Here is a 7,522-nt window from a genome sequence, read left to right as displayed (position 1 = left end):
TTTTTTTTTTTTTTAAATTTTATGATTGTTGTATTGCATAGGTACTTAATCAGGAATGTACTGACCTCTGCAAGTTACCTTGGAAAGAAAAAATGATTGGGTAAGTGGTCAGTTCTAAAAAATTAACATTTACATTAACAATTACCATATCTTAAATGCTTTGAGGTGTAACATCGTCTACTAAGACAAGTTCAGGGCAAGGAGCCAGCAGTTCCCAAGCTTTATTCCAGACCCTGCTGCCAGCTTGCTGTGCAGTCTTGGGAAAGTTTGCAGCATGGGGAATGGTGATTACTGAGCTGCAGCCACCTTGACCTAAATGACTGTATTCCCTCCTTTCCTTTTCAGCTTTATTCCAATCTGTAAGTTTTTGAGGCAAAGGCAGTGCATGACTTCATAAGCAAGTATTCTGGGAGGGACCTGAAACTCCAGGCTGCGGGGCAAAAGCCAGATTGTAATTCTAAACAAGGGAAATTTAGCTTCCAAGCAGATTATCTGCAAACTGCCAGCTGTAGTGTTTCTTTGTCTGAAGCAGCTGGTACTGACCAGTCTTGTAGATAGGGGTACTGGGAGAGATGGATCGCGGGTTTGATCCAGTGTGGCAATTCCCAGGCTCTTCTACAATGCCAATTATATTACTGGCAGCCAATAACAATAATAAGATTACCAAGAGGAATTTAACTAATGAGATCAAATAAAGAATCAAAATTTGGTGGGGAAGTGAAGGTCACCGTATTGCCAGATGTCTGAAATATATCAAATCAAAAGAGAGGGTTGTTGTTGTTGTTGTTTTCTTTACTTGCATATGTGTGTGTGTGTAGGTTTTGTTTGTTTGTTTGTTTTTTCTTTCCACCTGGCAATTTGAACTCCAGATTGTCAGAGCTTCTACTTTCAGAACCATTTAACAATTTTAGTGAGATCAGCAATTGTGTAAATTAAAGCTTGAAAGAAAATATGACATAATAATCACATAATGGAAGTGAAGGAGATGTGGGAGGGAGGAGCGAAAAGTTTGTGGAAGTTTTCAGAGTGGAAGTGTGCAGATTGGGAAGTGATGGATGACACTGAATTACATAAGAAGCCACAAATGGGGAGGCAGGAGAAAGAGGAAGCTTTGCTGCACTGTCCTCAGAGTACACAATACAGTGTGTTTTCCAACAACAGAGTCTGGGAACTAAAATGATGCCAACATCTAGCAGCCAACTTCTGAGAGCTGTGAAGCACTGAATTCTCTCTGGTGGGAATGGACGTCTGGAGGTTGTGAGCACTTGAAAGATTTAAGCTTTGATCAGGGGCAGTGGCTTTTGCTTCACTTCACTTTCCTAATGAATTCTGCTGTTGGAAAGGTAAGGAGCCTTGACTCTGTTGGAGTTACATTAGTCCATAGGTTAGAGTACTGCGATCCCAGATGGCTGAAGCATCGCCAGCTGGTAGCACTTGGACAAAGAGTTCAGTCTGATGAAACACAGCCTGACAGCTGGTATCAGATGCTGGAGAACTGTGTTTCAGTGAACATGTTGCTATTGGAGTCATGACAGAAATTTCAAGGCAGGGAAAAAAAAAAAAAAAGAAAAGAAAGACAGAGATGAGTAGAGGGTATCATCTGCTCTGAAAGGGAAACTCAGCCATGGTTTGCTGATGTTGCCAGCCGAGAAGCTGGCATGAAGTTTCTAAGGGCCCGTTTACACTACCAAATAGTAGGAACTTAGTATGACTTCAGAGGAACCACTGTCAGGTTCCATAAACAAACATAGACATGAGGCCAGTAGCTCATTTGCTAAACAGTATATCCAATTACATTATAGTTTTTTGGCAATGGTCCCCTACTTGCTTTCTGTTGTAGTGTTGAAGAGACAAAAAATCAAGAATTAAACTTTATGAAGATTTATAAATTAAAAGCCAATGTTTTGGACAGCACCTAAAGATTGGTAAGGATAGCAGGCAGACGTATCTTAAATGTACTCCCCTGCATTTTGTAGCACATGAAGTTTGAATATGCATTAGAAGTAGCCTTGAGAAAACTACACTGTAGGCAGTGAAACTTAGATGTGTGCATGGCATATGGAAGCAAAAGACAACTCTGAAATAAAAGCCTCTTTGCTAAGAATAGACAAAAACATCATCTCACATCTCACCATGCCCTGACCATCAGCACTCAGAGAGGTACCACTGGGTTACTTATTTTGCTTATTTCTGGATGCCTCATACTTAGATGTCCTAACACCATTGCCAACATTTCAGACTTTGAACATATCTTCAAAAACTATGTCTTGCCTAATCAGACTATTGCATATTTCATGATTCTATATTGCATGTTGCCAACTGCGGGGCTGGGGTATTTGTGACCTTATTTTGGACTCATACAGTAGGAAGTATAAGTTTGCCATCTGGGCTTTCTTAAAACACAACTGGGATGTGTGGTGTGAATTGTCAGTGGGAGATGCCAGTTGACCTCCTTTGGATGTAAAAAAAGAATATAAATGTCCAGCTTAGTGCAGATGTTGTTATTGTTTTGTTAGTTAAAGTCTTGGCAGATCGTTCTGACTGTTTGTGATATGAAGGCATATACCTCTTGGCACAAATAATTATCTAGGCTGGGTGTGTTCCTGTTCATCACATCATGATTTTAACTTCTGTGTGCTAATTGTTTTCTCACATTGTAGGAAAACCAATATCTTACAAAGGGGTAAGAATCTAGTGATGGTTCTGAGCACTGGCAGATCTGTGCTGTTTTGTGGATCACCTCTAAGCACAAAATAATTAGGGCCTAGGAAGTCTTAAGCAGTTAAAAAAAAAGGGAGTGTAGTTGTTAACATTGGCCAAGGCCCAAATATCCACCCAGACACTCTCTCACTTCCTCTTCCCAAGAAGACAGAGGTCCTTTCTCATCTGTGGATGAAAAAGCTTGTGGGTTGAGATGCAAGGAGATCACTCATGAATTAGCATCATGGGGAAAACAGGCTAAACCGGGTGAAACGGAGTTCAATATATTTCCAATTAAAGTATCATAATATCATAGTATCATAGTCTTGTGCACATTGGAAGGGACCTTAGAGATCATCGAGTCCAACCCCTGGGATTCTAGCCTCCTATGTAGCAAAGCGGCACTTCTACCACTTGCGCCACAGGGGATTCGAACCTAGGCCTCCGGTGTTGCAATTCCTACCACTGTGCCACCGGGGCACAAAGTAGATTCAAACAGTGAGAAACAAAGTCAACTGTTAAACAAAACACATCTTTTCCCTTTTCCCCATGTTCCACATCACTCCTTCACACCAGGCATCTCTCTCTGAGTGGCACGGTGGGATTTAGGGGCCTAAAGTCACTGTGCAGGAGTTCTACATCGGGCAGCTCTGGCTCCTCCTCACAGAGGAGCTCTGAAGCCCCATTGCCAGCTCCTTGGCACCTACAGCCAGTATAGGGAACAGCAATGGAAAGATCACCCCTGTAGTAAATGTAAATATCTATTTAAAATCTGCCTTTCAATGGTTTCTTTTCTAAAGCCTTTTCTAACTCATTCTTTCTCCACTCTTTCATCTTTTCCTTTTGGCCTCAAAAGTAAAGGGTAGAAGACAGATGGCAGGCCAAGAAAGGGGGAGAAAGGGGAAACTTAGAAAATGAAAGCTCTAAAACACAGAAGATTTTGTTTTACACTTATGTCTATAAATAAATAAATAGATAAACAAATATATCAACTTTTCACAGAACAGATTCTATACTGAAAGGGTAGTTTTCAATACGTTATTAAAAAAAGAATCTGGCAAACAAGGCTTACAAAACACAATAATGGATGATACTGAGGAACCTTTCATCTCCCTCTTTTAGAATGTCGTCAGACCAAAAGGGCAACCTCATTCTTCTTTCAGAGCTCAAAGGACAAGGATGCTTTAATTTTCTCTGATGGTGTACTGGAGCAATGAGATGGTATCCAGGAGCCAGATTCAGGAGCTTTGAAAAGGAGCAGAAAAACACTTGCACTCCTTCTCGTCTATATTTCATAATTAGTGGGAATTACTCTAAGTCAATAATCAATGCTATTTATTTCAGTGAAATTTCTTTAATGGCTTAGGGACATCAAGTTGTAGATCATTCAGTAAGTTAAATGTGTTTCCCCTTCCCCCTGTCCCTCTCACTGTTTGTCACACACACCCACTGTGTAATGGTTCAAATTAGAAGGAGAAATTGAGGACAGGAAGTGTGTTACTTGTACAGCAGTTTATTAAAATCCTAATTTTCACTGGTGCTTTTAACAGCTGTCTCAACTAGAATAAAAAACAGTGGCATAATCTGTTCATTAGAAGAGGTGTAATATTTCTTACTTTTGTTACTGAACAGAGTTAGTAAATTGTTTTTCCTTATTTTTCACCTTTTGCACTTGTGAAATATGTTTATTTCTTTTTAAGGCTATTTTTTAAATTCCTCTTTTTCAATTTTTTGTTAATCACAGAGGTTAAATGGGAGCCCTTTTGTTATATGAGACAATTTTATCACCCTAGAAGCCTAGCTTCAGAAAGTGGTAACAAAAACATGAGGAGAGTAACGTAGCAAATCTGCACTTAGCAGAGCTCCTTTATTCAGTGAATTTAAAAGAGGCATCATTTTTCTTACCCCTGCTTGGCACTGGGCATCAAGCTGCCTCTTGGAGCAGTGCCAATGGCATGCACCATTAACTGTCCTTCCAGCAGATGCATGCTGCACCAAAGTGTGGCACTGAATGAGATGAAAATAGAAGCCAAAACTGAGAAGGAAAGAAATCAGCTAACATTTTACATTGCTAAAGGGTTTGACAATGAAAGGTAGGAAGGACCCAAGAGTGCCCACGTCTGCCAGGAAGGGAGAGCACAGAACTCTGGAGTGCATTATCAGAAAAAAAAAAAGAAAGAAAAGAGCAAGCAGCAGCTGGAAATTCAGCTTGAAGAGATTTATGAGCAGCAGTGTCCAGAAACTCAGTGAGGAGCCTCTTGAACTGTGGAGCTGTGTTAGGAGAAGCTTATTCCCTCCCTCTTCCCCAGTATGGGCACACTGGGCAGGTGTTAGGATGTTCTGATATCTCGCCTTGATTTATTTATTTGATGAGAAATAATGAAAGGGATGGTCCTCGAGAGTCCTTGGAGACTCCATTAACTCTGCAAATTGAGAATATTGATAAGTTGATGATTATTTTGAAATGAACTATAGAAAGTGAAAGGAAAATGCTTGTAGAAAGAATCTGTTTAATGCACACAGATTTTTAAGTGTAGGTAATATTTCAAGTGTATCAAAATACAGTAGAAAGACCAGGGGTTAATTATACTGGCATGGTAGCTGGAACCACATCATTATAATTCTCTTGGAAAGCACTGTGGAGCATATGGAGTGAATGAGGGGCCTATGTGTGCATAATAAGTTCTGTATGGGGATAAGGTGAAGGAGCAAGAGCTCTCCTATGTATAAGAGGCACTAAATAAGGGGAACAAAATGATTTAACTACTTGATGCACTAACTGGGTGTGCAGCAACACACTCAAGGTGCTCTATCCTGTAAGCAATAACATACATAAGTTCACTCACTGACATGATTCATGTTCATTCCACACAGTAAATACTAGTGCAAATAGTCCACAGGTATATGCTAGAGATCTTGTTTTTCATAGATGATATTCTCATATTGTATCTGAAACTTGATATTTTTGCTGTGGAAAACTGTTTACATTATAGTTTTTCTTCTCTGATACTGCATTTTTTCTTTCATTTCTGTCAAGATTTTGGTGTTTTCAATGCTCAAGACCCTGGAGGTCTTGGATCATCTCTGCAACAGAGAGCAAGAGAAGACAAAAGACCTCCATGAAGATATTCCTCAATTCCAATTTGCTGGTTAGGTTACTTATCTAAAATAATCATCTACTTTCTTCCACAGTAAATAGAATGAAACTCCAGGGTAAGTCTTAGATGCCTATTTCTGGATCGGTTAAATTTTTCTATGTATGTGCCTGTTTTTATCTGTCTTTTGCAGGAGAAGCTTAGACATCAATCTTAGACAAAGACACTGTTTTTTAGTCTGCTAAACATAGTTGTAATGAGTCCAACCCAAGAGACTAGTCCTTTGCCTAACTTCCACTCAACATGGACTGGGCTGAACAGAAGTTCTTTACTTGGAAAAAAATAAAAAAAATAAAAAGAAAGAGAAACTAAGAAATAATAATTTACTTGGGAGATAAGAAAGCAGCCTAGTTCTATAGATGGAGCTCAGAACTGGGGCCTGGTTCTGGTTTTAGTTCAGCTCACCTCAAAAGTTTTGAAATCTTACAGGGTTGGGATCATATCATGACATATTCCATGATGTGAGATACAGCAAAAGTGTGGATTTAAAGTAACAAAGACCAGCTGGATTTTTTTCTTTCCTACAGTGTAACTGGCTTTGTTTCTCTCATATTGTTATAGCAGAATTTTTACATGCACTAACTAATTAAAATAAGGTGTGGGAAGGCAGTAAAGACACAGTGTTCATTGAAATTATTCACTGAGTTCTGCCAAATTAAACTCTTATGCCAAATTTTTAGGTTTTATAATACATTTGGGACTATATTTCCAATTTGCCCTTACTGTCTGTGTTTACTTTCACCTTTAATAGATTGAGAGCACTAATGTTAATACTTTTACCTTATAAAATTGTTGCCTTTCTGCATTTTTGCTATAGATTGCAGAGAAAGACAAAAAGTTTAGAAACCAAAAAAGGTAGAGAAATTCACTCTACACTTCAATTCCAGTTGTTTTTGTTTGTTTGTTTGTTTTTTGCAAATCTCACCTGGAGCTGACTTAATCATCCACTAAAAACAACAACAACAACAAAAAGAAGCAATTTAAGCTGTTTATTTGAGTGTACCACATAAAGAAGCTATTTTCGGCAGCTAGTAACAGAGTTGTGTTTAGGTACATGGTTCCAAAAGCCACAAAAATGCCATTTTACTTTCCAACTTTTAGGGCACACATGCATTTCCACATTCAGTTTCTTTATAATATCAGCCTCAATGCAGACATTCTATACCCTTAAAAAAATGCTACAGAAATTTTACTTTCCTTATGAGAAAGTAAAATAACATTCACCCCCTGGCAGAAGACTTCCAAGAGTAGGGAAAAAAAGTCTTCCCCCAGACTCTCAGCTCTGTCTTCTGTTGAATATTTTTTAAAAAATTAAGCATTTAGCTATTTGCACATGCTTAAAAGCCAGTTTTTGACCTGCAAAGAGGATACTGCACTGAGTTATAGCTACTGCATCACATCAGTACTGAAATATGATGTCCACTGGAAATACTCTAATGAATTCAGCAACAGATGGGCAAATAAACAAGAGACTGGAAAATAAAGGGGTAAACAAGCTCAACCTGTTTGGTTAGAGGAAGAGAAGGATGAAAAATAACATGATTGCAGCATATACATACTTAGGCTTAGAAACTGAAAATAATGAGGCAAGGGCATTTCAGCCTTACTGACAACTGTATATTTATCTAACCTCAACTTTCAGCCTGTGTCTGGAAGCTGTTCTTTTT

This window comes from Coturnix japonica, chromosome 3 (genome assembly GCF_001577835.2).
Source record: "Coturnix japonica isolate 7356 chromosome 3, Coturnix japonica 2.1, whole genome shotgun sequence".
NCBI lineage: Eukaryota > Metazoa > Chordata > Aves > Galliformes > Phasianidae > Coturnix > Coturnix japonica.
This window is presented reverse-complemented; position numbering follows the sequence as displayed.